The sequence below is a fragment of the Felis catus genome, chromosome D1 (assembly GCF_018350175.1).
Source record: "Felis catus isolate Fca126 chromosome D1, F.catus_Fca126_mat1.0, whole genome shotgun sequence".
NCBI lineage: Eukaryota > Metazoa > Chordata > Mammalia > Carnivora > Felidae > Felis > Felis catus.
Window position 1 is genome coordinate 19,332,160 of NC_058377.1, and position 13,972 is coordinate 19,346,131.

Sequence of the window (13,972 nt, forward strand, 5' to 3'; positions counted from 1 at the left end):
ATGCCCTCATTTCAGAAAAAAAGAGGTTGAGAAGCTAGAAATCGTTCGTGACCATATGACCGAAAGGCTCCAGAGTTTCATAATATGTATTCTGAAAAAAGGTTTCACAAGTCCTTATTTGCCTAAGGAAAGAGTATTGAAGCGTGTACAAGTGGTATCCTTGGCAGGCTAGCTTCCATCCGAGACCTCATCCGGGCGATAGGGGCGGGCGGGGAGAATATGATGGCGCTCAATCCGTCCTTTGACAGGCATTGATGCACATTCAGAGTTTTGACACCACTCAAGTTTCTAAAGATGCATCCTTGGTGGCTGACCGTGACTCTCAAGGGACAGCTGGATGCATAACCACAGTCCCCCCGACTCCAGCCCCCAAACTCTAAACATACTTTAGATGGGACCGATCTAAATTCCCTCAGCAAGAGTCCCTCATTAACTGACAAAAAGATATTCCCAGGAAGGGGAGGAAGACGAAGCTTCCTTCTGCATTGATCAGCAAAACCATTTTCCGGAAGCAATGAGACTTTGAGCCAGTAGGGAGCAGCGTTTGGTGCAAGCAGTCTAAGCTCCAGTGGTCTCCAAAGGAGTCATCTGGCAGATTTTATACCCCAAATCTGTAAGAGTTCCAAGTGTCAGGTTAAGTAATGTCAGGCTAAAGACTTGAATTTTTGCCTAGTAAAAAAGAAAAAAAAAATATTATTTCGCTTTCCTTAGCCTTTTAGGATATTAGGGGAAATCAATGGTGAGAGAAGTCTTCAGCATATTATTTAATAATATTTTTTGATATGAGTATGTATTCTAATTCTGTTGCCTCCTTATGCTTCATTGGGTGAGCTTCAGAGGACTTTTCTTGGCTTCTAGATTAACTCCATACAAGGACTGTCGCTTATCTGACGAGCCCATGTTGTCTATGAAGCCCTCTGGAAGGTACTCTATGGCCCACCGCCTTGGGGTCTGACTTGACCAATTTGTAAGTAGTACATTTCAGTAGCCTTTTGGATGTAGGCAGGTAAAAGAGAGGAGTTTTCACTCCTGTACAATAAGTGGGTAAACTGAGAGTGGAAAATAGAGAAAATCAAGGCCCTTCTAAAGGATGAGATCCCTGTTACCTGTGCACTAATAGAATTGAGCCTGACGTTAAAAAAGAAGCATTATTCTTGGCTGACGCATATCATCTAAGAGCCAAGTTCTATTTTGGTCTAGGTTCCCTGCCATTCAGTCGTTAGGTTTAGGCTGGCAAGCAAAAAGGCTTATTTCTGCCCCTGGAACTTTTGAAGATGGAGATTGCCAGGCCAAGAGTCTAGAGATGATAGGAGACCAAAGATATAGGCCAGGGACTTGGGCTGGAGTTATTTGTCTATATATTTGAAACAGCTACACAGCCAGGAGGTTGTGAGAAGGAGAGAGGTGGGGGGAGGGGAAGGCTTTGGAAGCCAAGAGTGTTCTCATCTTAAATTCAGTCTTATTGATGCCATGGTTCATAGAGACATCTTTGCTGACCAAATTAATGCTCCTTAGAAGATCAGTCCCCTTTTATAGTATTCACCATTGCTGGATCGCTAAGTGCTTTCCAATATAAAGGAGAGAGGTATCCAAAGCAGTGGTCTATCATGAAGCAGATACTGGATTACAATTCAGATTTCAAGGTTTCCAGTCAAACTCCTAAGACTGTATCTCACCTTTTCATTAATGGAAATAAAGTCAAGCCACACTCCTCTTTTAGACTTTTTAGGCTCTTCAGATTAAAAACATTTTTTTTTTTTTTTACTAGTTAGGTTCTAAAGGTCTAGGATAAAGACAGGGAGAGGCAAATATCCTAATATCATTATTCCCTTTTCATAGTTGGGAACTGAGGCAATTAGTGGCTAAATACTTTTCCCAAGAAGGTTGTTGAAGCACCAAGAATAGAATCTAGGTCTCCCGGCCCAGCTGTGGTGAGGAAAAATGAGCTAATGTGTAGGAACTGCCTAGGGTTCGTTGAGAGTGAGTTTGTGCAAATCCAAAGTATTGTTACTAATAATCATACCCTATGCCGCCTGGTTTCCCCCATTTTTTTTTTAAATTTTTTTTCAACGTTTATTTATTTTTGGGACAGAGAGAGAGACAGAGCATGAACGGGGGAGGGGCAGAGAGAGAGGGAGACACAGAATCGGAAACAGGCTTCAGGCTCCGAGCCATCAGCCCAGAGCCCGACGCGGGGCTCGAACTCACGGACCGCGAGATCGTGACCTGGCTGAAGTCGGACGCTTAACCGACTGTGCCACCCAGGCGCCCCTACCCCCCATTATTTACTAATGACAGCACAGTAAGGAAGAGCTTCAAAAAGATACAATTACATTTACTTGAGTGTTTGTGAAATGGAGGAGTTTCAAAAGCACTGAGTGTGCAGAATGAATAAACTTAAAAGAACACAGAAACACTGTTTGAGACACATTTTGGGGACTGAGGTGCCGTGGCAGCCCCAGACTTCCTGCTAAGATTCAAACGGAGATAGATGCATGGGGAGCACTCTGGGGGAGAAACCCAGGAATATTCTCAAGGTGGAAACTGCTAACTCAGAGATTTTAAATGTGGCGCACTCAACACTCATCAAAGAGTTTCTCCATGCTTCCAACAGCAATGAAAGGAAGACCACAGGGAACTCTGTCACAGGGAGCCACGCTAGCCTTCCGGGGTCCGATGCTTTGCCCTTCAGGAATGTTGGACTGCACACTCTCCAATCCAGGCAGGTACAGAGTAAACCAACTGGAGTTGGCAACCAACCTGCACTCCCAAATGAAGGGAGGTTAAGTGAACTTTCTGGCATTCTTAAGTCTTCAAAGATTCACCGTGATATTATGACGACCTACCCCAAGTCTGGAAAATTGTTCGGTTTATGGGCCCGTGGGTCTCTTAGCTCTGCGTGATACTTAATACCTCCTGCGTGAAGTGTGCTGATTATGATTTTACTATGGTTAGTGCTGTGCCTGCCGCATGATAGGTGCTTTACAAATTATTGTTCTGTCTGTCCTGTGCTGGGAATTTAATATAATCTAGGGTCCCAGTGTTATGAACACAGACCAATCAACGGATTACGCATAGGCAAGCAGTCTTCAATTGATGATTTTCCTCTCCTGCCATGTGCTCAATTACCCCAAATCCATGTCTTCAAATTGATGGGAAAATGAGAACAACTCTAAGGTAAGGAAGGAGGAGACGCACTTTGAAAATAAAACAAACAAAACCTGGCTAGGGGCTCTGTTATAAAACGTTAACAGAGCTATTGGGTGTTTCTAGTAAGCACCTAGGTGTCAACCTGTCAAGGTCTTTTTAAAAACAAAGTAAATAAAGAGAACTGATTTAAAAATTAAAGTTGGAGAGGAAATGATTGGTGAATAACATCGTCTTCCCCCAACGAATCTACATCTGTGTGCATCCCTGGGCCCAGAGGACTTGCTTTCTGTAGCACAGGAGGAATTGACTGAAGTATCAGGAAACCTGCTTTGTTCAGAGAATTTATGGAGGAAGGAGAGAATATCTAAGCCAGGAAGTAAAAGAAAAATCCTACATGCTACTTCTCTTTTGCTGAACACAAGGCAGAGATGGCTCTGGAAAATACTATTGTCTAACATTAACTTCTTGGCTCTGATAAAGAAGGAGAGGAGAGAGTAAAGGCAATTATCACCAGATCTAGCACCTTCTTGGACTTCTTCAGATGATCCCAGTCTCTCCTTCTTCATCGCTTCCCGCCGCCACACAGCACATCTCGTATGAGCATGTCTCATGCAGGACCTATTACACCGTGATTGTACTTAAGAGACTGTGGGATCCAGCTCTGGATCTCCGGCCCACTGCCCATGACTGGCACACAGTAAACTCTCAGTAAAGGTCGAATAAAAAATGTGTAAAGTTGGGGCACAAGAGTGGCTCCGTAGATTAAGCATCCGACTTCGGCTCAGGTCATGATCTCACGGTCTGTGGGTTTGAGCCCTGCCTGGGGCTCTGTGCTGACAGTTCAGCTCGGAGCCTGGATCCTGCTTCGGATTCTGTGGCTCCCTCTCTCTCTGACCCTCCCCCGCTCATGCTCTGTTTCTCTCTCTCTCTCAAAAATAAATAAACATAAAAATTTAAAAAAATATGTAAAGTCAACTTAAAGATAAAATTTAAGAGCTGTCAGATAAAGTGCAAATGCAACCATGTCCAAAGTAAGCTTGGAAAAGTAGGAGTTCAATTAGATCCAGAGTCTAGGCTGGGTCTTATGGGACAGGAGGGGACAAAGAAGAGGCTCTGGCAACCATGAATCCATCCTCCATGAGGATGCTAATGCCACATTGGTCAGGTTATGCACAGAGAATTAGAATATGGCCCTGGGGAAAGCCAAAGGTTGACAAATCTTGGTCCGGACTGCTTATTTGAACTTCAGGTACTGTTTCTAATTATAGTGGTCTCGAGGCACGTGAACTAATGGAAACAATATAGAACTGAAAGTTAAAGAGATGTGGGTTCTCCGCTTAATTCTGTCACAGCATGGATGAACGGGTAAAGATGTGGTATGTTTATACAATGGAGTATTACTCAGCAATCCAAAAGAATGAAATCTTGCCATTTGCAACTACGTGGATGGAACTGGAAGGTATGATGCGAAGTGAAATTAGTCAGTCAGAGAAAGACAAATATCATATGACTTCATTCATATGAGGACTTTAAGAGGCAAAACAGAGGAACATAAGGGAAGGGAAACAAAAATAATATAAAAACAGGGAGGGGGACAAAACAGAAGAGACTCTTAAATATGGAGAACAAACTGAGGGTTGCTGGAGGGGGTGTGGGAAGGGGGGAGGGGCTAAATGGGTAAGGGGCACTAAGGAATCTACTCCTGAAATCATTGTTTCACTATAGGCTAACCAATTTAGATGTAAATTAAAAAATAATAAATTTTTTTTAAAAGTTTAAAAAAATGTTGTCATAGCAACCTTGGACAAGACATTTTTCCTCTCGGATCATTAGCTTCCTCCTTGAATATAAAATGAGAGGATGAGACTAGATGAACTTTTAAATCCCCTCCAGGAAAATCCTAGAACTGCACAGTCCCTCTGTCTGTCTAGATTCCATTTTCTTACAAAACTATTTTCTTAACAGTTATGATACAGACGGAATTTGTCTTTTGAAAATAAATAGAGCATCTTAGCTGATGTTAAAAACAATATAGAATCCGAACGTCCAAAATGAAAGAAGAAAAACGTGAAGAGTCTCAGAATGGAGGAATTGATCACAGCAGATCGGGTCATGAAAAGGAGATCCCCATTTAACGGTCTCCCAAATCTCCTGAGCATTGCCTGGATCAAAGAAGTTTTGACAAGATTCTTAGGCAATAAGAAAGTTGTCCAGAAGAGGCAAGAATTGTCCATCCCATTTCATACAAAGGGAAACTGACATCCAGAAAGGAGAGGTAATTCACCCAAGATCACTGTGAAGATGAAGTCAGGCCTGACACTCAGGTATCCTGCCTCCCACCCAATTATGTTGCCCAAATCTGTTCAGAAAGAACCCACCACTGCTTCCAGTGACCGCGAGAATGTGGTGCTGTGACCCAGCGTAACTGGGTAGTGTCCTGGCCAACTTGGCTTTCAAAAGCTCTGCTGAAATCACACCTGCTATAGCACCGATCACTAGAGAAAGTGACCACATGAATAACCCAGAGAGACTCTTTAGAAGTTTCCCTACGGTCCACGACACTTCCACTGGCCTTGCGTCAGGAAATTATCCGGTTTCCATCCCTTCCATCTGTCACCTTAGGCTTTTGTACATCGCGCTCCTTCTTTGGGAGTCGAAGAACTTACTAGAGAAACTCATAAAGTGTAAAACGATCCTAGATCACCATGCAGAAACGACGGTTAGAGGAATTTTTGATATTGGTATCACTCATTATCTAAAGCAATTATTTTTATCTACTTTTTAAATTAAATTTTAAATCTACTTTTCATATATGTTAGAATGTATAGAATAGTGTAATGCAGATACATGCCATTCTTGTAAACATCACACATGTATGTATGTACATATATGTATATTATATTATATATATATTATATATATATAGTATATATATAGTATATATATATATAGTATATATATATATAGTATATATATAGTATATATATATAGTATATATATAGTATATATATAGTATATATATATAGTATATATATATAGTATATATATATAGTGTATATAGTGTATATAGTGTATATATATAGTATATATATATAGTATATTTTATATATATATATATATATATATATATATATATATATATATATATCTCCTTCAGTCTAGCTGGGAAAATCTGTTTCAAAATCAACTCCTGCTCTCTCCTCAGACTTGATATATAGCCAAGCAGGCCTTTCTCGATTAACACAGCCGCCTCCTGGGAAAAGTCACAGAATAACTTTATTGATTTCCCTTTACCCTTCTCCACATTTCTCTGCTGAAATGTTGTCTTAACTCTTAAATGTGAAAGCAAAAAGAAAAGAAAATTAAAACAAAGAGATACACTTCCTTTAGGACCACGTTGATTCTCTTATATTTTTTTCAGATTTTCTAAAAAAGATTTTTTTTTTTTTGAAGCAGGAGAGAGTACTTGTAAAGACAAGGGAGGATTAGGTTCTCCAAGGTTTTTGTGCAACAGATTTCTTTACATCGAAACCTGTGTTTTGCACACAATGCTGGACTCAATGCTACACAAACCACTTCTCCTCGTCTCTCATGACTTGGCCAGCCAGCTCTGAAAACTGCCAAGGCTTTCTGGCGAACAATCCCTCCAATGTTTCCAGGAGCCTACCCAGTGCATAGGAATACAGCGAACGTTTATTTCTCATCACATTTTCCTACCTCAAAAGATTCGCAACAAGATTAAGTATCTTATTTAATTAAAAGAATTTTTTTTTTAGGATTCAGTATTTTAAAAATCAGAAAGGGGGCGCCTGGGTGGCGCAGTCGGTTAAGCGTCCGACTTCAGCCAGGTCACGATCTCGCGGTCCGTGAGTTTGAGCCCCGCGTCGGGCTCTGGGCTGATGGCTCAGAGCCTGGAGCCTGTTTCCGATTCTGTGTCTCCCTCTCTCTCTGCCCCTCCCCCGTTCATGCTCTGTCTCTCTCTGTCCCAAAAATAAATAAAACGTTAAAAAAAAATTAAAAAAAAAATCAGAAAGTTCTTTAGGAGTTTCTCTGATGGCAGCTTTCGAGAGGTCAAAAAACGAGGCCCTCTCGGCTACCTTTCTGCTTGCACCTCTCACGGTGACCCGGACAGATGAACCCAGAGCCTCATTCTTGTTCTCCTTCTGGCTTCGGAAGCGCCCCGTGCCCTCGATTCTGACCATGGGGCTGGCGTGGGGTCAGGGTAGTGGAAGGAAGAGAAGGGAAACACTGGAATGCCTTAGAGTAAAAAGCTCTAACAAAACACCGTTTGCATTGTTGTCACTTCCCTCCACCAACTCCACAGATTTAGTTCTATTTGCTCTAAGGCCTGAGTTCATAAAAACCTAGTCGAATTTCTATTTCTTTGGGCTCTCTTTGCTGCCACCCCCAGCTTTTTCTGCAAAGGGGAGGAAGCGGATGGACTTATTTACAACACAACTGCGATTTGATTCCTCCCCCACTTTAGGCAAATAAAGATGCCTAGTGAAATGAACGGATTGTGTTCTTTAAAATTGAAAACGCATGTGAACGCATCACCCGTCAGAAACAAGCTTAAGGAAAGTACAGGAAGGAAATGAAAGGTCTGCGAATAAACAAGGTTACGGTGATGTACACTGTTGGGTACAATTTAGTAGAGCAATTATTAACAACATGACAAATATCTGCCTCCAGTGCACAAATAAAAGGCACTCAAAACCACAAAAGGGTAGTGATGTGCTATGCTGTCCTGAGGTTTAATCACAGAGCTTTTGTTTTGTTTTGTGTGTGTGCGTGTGTTTTTAACAAAATACCATTTCCCACTCCCCCCCCCTCATTAACTTGGAAGCTTAGTTTTAATTAAATGCCATTTTACTTTTTCGTGGCCAGTTTATCTTTTCTTTTCCATTTGGTTTCTCTGCACAATGTGAATCAGACAGTGATTTGGAAGCGTTATGGGTAAAAGTGGGTAGAAAAGCATGCTAAGAATTGGGTCATCTTGTTGAAATCAAGTTCACTTCTGTGCAGTAGAGCAGGAAGAATGGGGGGAAATCTGCCCTAATATCTTGCTGTATCTGTCCCAACTTCTTCCTTTCATAGGGCCTCAGCAGGGGGAATTATGTAGCAATGCAATTTGCATCCTGGTTAAATAGGAAGGTCTCTGGAGCACATTTTCAAGAACACCCCCCCTCGTGGCAGAGGAGCCAAGATTGTACCTTGTAAGAGGAAACACTGTTTCCTTAGGCAATACAATATAGGCTCTTTGTTGAAACTGGCAACTGTGTTCTAGTGACAGGCAAGAGGGTCCCTTCTGCCGCTGGATAAATGGAATAATGGCCAGAAGCTTGTTCTAACCAGGCAGTACAAAGTCACTCTCAGTTTCCAAGATCAAATAGAAAGGTCCCTCCTGGCTTCCTGCAACACCCAAATGGAACACAACGCATCCACCATAATTTTAAGTTACAGTGTAAGAAAGTTCAGAATCAAACACTCATTCATTCATTCATTCATTCAGCAAGTTTCTATAGGGCAGCTCATATAGACTGGGCTCTCCTTATGCACAATGTTAAGTGGAAGAAGAAAGATTACATCCTGCCCTTCTCTTCTTCTCAACTCCTACTATCCTTGGTATTTTCCTTGATTTCAAGTGGCAACTCATCAAAAATCCTCAGCCGATAATAGCTTCCAAGGGTTCACGTATTCATTCCAACCTCTTCTAACCTGCCTCCACCTAGAATATCATTTGATCTAGGTTTCTGTGAATAAACATTACTAATTAATACAAAGTCTTGATGATGTCCTCTCAAGTTTGATGCTCGGACTACAAAGAAGCTCTATCTTCTACCTAAAGGTAAGAAATCTCCCCATGTTGATCTCTGACATCTAAACAGCAGGGATACTTTTTTTAGATTTTTTTTTTCCCCAAATGTGAACACCCCTGGGAGTATTTGCTTCATTTCTTAGTCAGCAAGAACCTAGAGCTGTGGATGCCCGAGGGAGTCATTCCAACCGAGACTAGAATTTCAAGAGAGAAAATTTATCCAGCTACTTTGACTGGTGCTTATAATGCATGAAAGTATCAACCTCCCCATGGCAGACTACAGGGAATGATCAGTGTGAAGTAAGTCATCTCCCCAAAATGTATTGCTGGGGTGCCTGGGTGGCTCAGTTGGTTGGGCGTCCGACTTCGGCTCAGGTCATGATCTCATGGTCCGTGAGTTCGAGCCCCACGTCGGGCTCTGTGCTGATGGCTCAGAGCCTGGAGCCTGCTTTGGATTCTGTGTCTCCCTCTCTCTCTGCCCCTCCCCCATTCATGCTCTGTCTCTCTCTGTCTCAAAAATAAATAAACATTAAAAAAAAGATGTATTGCAATAATTTCCCTGGTGAAACGGCAAGTTCCTGACCATGGTATTGTACACAAATAATAAATAAACAAATGCCATTATGTTGTAGTTGTTTTCCACACTGGGAAGACCTCAGAACATCTTGCTTCGACTGATAGGCTGGAATTGTTGAAAAACTTGCCTCCCCTTCCTAGTTCTTTGGCTAAAATGTATTGGGAAAATGGTGCATTAGTCATTATTTCTCATTGGGAAAAGCCTGATTATCATGAGAACCCTGGTTAGGTGATTTGTAGAGTACTATTGTGTTGAGAGCCAAGAGACTTAAGGTAGAAGCATCTTAGTTAGCAATAGCAGAGAGGCTATGCGATTGGATCTGGTCTTTCATATATCTACTATCAAGATATATTGAACAAGAGGGGCGCCTGGGTGGCTCCTGAGCGTCTGACTTCAGCTCAGGTCACAATCTCATGGTCCGTGAGTTCGAGCCCCGCGTCAGGCTCTGTGCTGACAGCTCAGAGCCTGGAGCCTGCTTCTGATTCTGTGTTTCCTTCTCTCTCTCTGCCCCTCCTCGGCTTGCACGCTGTCTCTCCCTCAAAATAAATAAACATTAAACAAATTTTATATATATATATATATATATATATATATATATATATATATGAACAAGTATTCAGGGAATACTTGGGTGTTTTTCTAAACTTACAGTAATTCCAACACTCAGTTGGAAGTGGGGGGCACATAATATTCTACTCTGGCAAAATTTAGAGGTAACCTGGGAAAAAATCCATCAAGTGCCTTGTAGAAAATCAAATGGGCAAAAGTATAATTGAAACCAATAAGATGGATAATGGAATCATTCAGGCTTGGATCTGAAGCCCAGATCTGCCACTTAATAACTCTGTGGACTTGGGCAAAGTACTTCACTTTTTGGAAACTCAGATTCCTGACGTGCAAAATTGGGGATGATTGTATTTTCTATGCCTATTTATTTTGAGGTTAAATGAGATAAGGAATATAAATTGTTTATCACAATGTCCGGCTTATAGTAAGCACTCAACAATGTTAGTTTCCTTATTTCTCTCCCTTTTTTTGATGCATGCTTTCCTGATTTCCATTTAACCTATTTTGTGCATTTATAGAACACTGACTTTCTATACAGTTTGATTGATTTAATAGTCCAATTTTGATTAAAAATGAGTGAGGGAAGAAACCCTGGGGTGGCTCAGTCAGTTAAGCGTCCAACTTTGGCTCAGGTCATCATCTTGGGGTTCATGAGTTCAAGGCCTTCGTCGGGCTCTGTGTTGACAGCTCAGAGCCTGGAGCCTGCTTCAGATTCTGTGTCTCCCTCTCTCTCTGCCCCTCCTCTGTTCATGCTCTGTCTCTCTCTCCTTCAAAAATAAATAAACTTTTTTTTTTAAGTGAGTGGGGCAGTGTTCCTTGTTCTTCTATTTTCTGGAAGGGTTTTGTAAGATTAGTGTTATTTTAGAGGTTAAATTATTCTAAATCTAACACATGGAAGGAATATGAACATGGACTTGCCATTTTTGCAAGAGATGCTCCTAATCTACTGAGGAAGTCAGAAACATGCATGTGTAGCTACAAATCAGACCATGATAAGTGGAACAGGTTGACGAAACATTGGCGGTAGATGGTATCTATTATGTGCCAAGCACCATACAAGGTGGCAGAGACTCAGAGATAAAGAGGATGCAATCGTGAAACTTTAAGGCCCTTCACTTAGCATAAGAAGAGACATATGGGCACACAGCCGCATAGGAAAGTGGGGAGTACAAGGGCTACTAGATAAAGTAATGGCACGAAGAATGTGAAATCACTTCTGTTGCAAGGGTCAGGGAAAGTTTCAAGAGGAGAAGATATCTAGGGTAGACATATTAAAAATAACGAGGTCAGAACTTCGATAAAATGGACAAATGCCTTAAAAAATACAACTTACTCAAATGGACACCGATGAAACAAAATCTAAATGGCCTCGTATCTCTAAGAGCAATTAAATTCATTATCTAAACTTTCCCACAGAGAAAGTTCCGGGTCCAAATGGTATGACTGGTGATTCCTATCAAATATCCAAGTAAGAAATGATGCTAATCTTACAAAACTCTTCCAGAAAATAGAAGAACAGGGAATACTTCCCTCACTGATTTTTTTTGAAATCAAAATTGGGCAAATAAATTATAAGGCAATCACAGACCAATATACCTGATCAACATAAACGCAAAAATCCTTAACAAAATTGTAATAAATCAAATCTTGCAACATATTAAAGAGCATTGTCTCCCACTAGGATTTATTCCAGAAACATAAGATGGATTTATATCTAATAATCAAAGTAATTCATCATATTAGTAGGATATATGGGAAAAAGCACCATTATTTCCATAGATGCAGAAAAATCATTTGAAAAAAATTCATACTCTTTTTTATTAAAAAACCTCTCATATTAGGGATAAAAAAGGAATTTTCTCAATCTGATAACACACATCCTACAAAAACTTATTATAAACAAAATCCCTAATGCTTAATTATAAAATCATTTCCCCATAATATTGGGGAAAGGCCTGCTCTAATTACTTTTAGTCACCATTTCACTGGACATCTATCTTAGTAATTGTAATAAAGCAAGAAAAAGAAAAGGCATAACTAGAAAAACCAACATGGCTTTTTTTTTTTTTGTAACTGATGTAACTTTTTGTAATTGGTGTGCTTGTTTAAGTAGAAAATCCTAAAATAATCTCTATAACAATGGCCAGAATAATTGCATTTGGCAAATTATTCTCTAGCAAATACAAGATTAACATATCCAAGTTAATTATATTTTTAGGTACTAGCAGCAAATCATTAGAAATGAAGAATTTTAAACCATTTATAACAGCATCATAAAACACAATATTTAGGAGGAAATTTTCTAAAATATGCGTAGAGTGAGTTCCATTGTGACTTCCAAAAGATATGTCTACCTGGAACCTCAGAATGTGACCTAGGGGCCTTTAAAGATGTAATTAAGGTAAAGATCTTGAGATGAGGTCATCCTGCAACAGGCTGCCCCCTAAGTCCAATGACAGAGTCCTTGTAAGAGACGGAAAAGGAGACAGCACTGAGACCTAGAAGGAGAAGGCCATGTGAAGACATAGGCAGAAAGGTTGGCTGAGGAACACCTAGGAGACTCCAGAAGCTAGGCATAGGACAGACTCTTCCCTCAAGAGTCCAGAAGGGGGACACCTGGGTGGCTCAGTTGGTTAAGCATCTGACTTTGGCTCAGGTCACGATCTCACGGTTCATGAGTTCAAGCCCTGCATCGGGCTCTGTGTGGAAATTAATTAATTCACTGATAAGAAGGAACAAATGACTTACACATGTAACAGTATGGGTGTGTCTCAAAATCTTTATACTGAATGGAAGAAACCAGAAACAAAAGAGTATATACTATATTGATTCCATTTCTGTAAAATTGTAGACATTGCCAACTAATCTATAGAGACAAAAAGCAGATCAGAGTGTGCCTAGGGCCAGGGTGAGAGAAAGACCACAAAGGGACACACAGAAACTTGTGGAAGTGATGAAGATGTTCTGGATTTTTGATTGTCATGGCTGTGTTGTGGATGTGAGTCTGTCAAAACTCACTGACTGTATATTTAAAATTTTTTTTTAACGTTAATTTATTTTGGAGACAGAGAGAGACAGAGCATGAACGGGGGAGGGGCAGAGAGAGAGGGAGACACAGAATCTGAAACAGGCTCCAGGCTCTGAGCCGTCAGCACAGAGCCCGACGCGGGGCTCGAACTCACGGACCGCGAGATCGTGACCTGAGCCGAAGTCGGACGCTTAACCGACTGAGCCACCCAGGCGCCCCTGACTGTATATTTTAAATGGATACAATTTGCTGCGTGTAAATTATATCTCAATAAATTCGCTACACATACGGAGTAGAAAGATAGCAGCTGGACAGGGGGGAAGACAGGGCATGCAGAGAGAAGCATAGGAACAAGGCACATAGAAGACATCTACGCCTTATCTCGGAAAATAGTTTACACATTCCCTCCAGGCAGCAACCCTGTCTTGTATTTTATCTACGGTCCTCTCGGTGTCCAGAAATCAGGAGGGTAACGATGCATCTGAGTTGCATGGAATTATTCAGTATATGCCCACAGGCAGCTGTTTTGAGAGTGCTACAGGTCGACTACCAGAAGACTAGGTAGAAATCCCAGTCCTTCATCCTGCTGAGACCCGCGGAAGTCGTTTCACCTCTCAAAGCCAAACCTGCGTAATGAACGTAACAATATCCCCACAATACAGTTGTTGTAAAGATTAAAATAATACCTACGAGAGTCCCCAGGAATATTCCAGTACATGCTACATATGCGTGAAACAGTGGGGCTTCCAAACATATTTGTTGATTGACATCTCGACTGTTATTTGCTTGTTCACATACTCAAATCTCTTATTATCTGCATACGTGTTTTCCA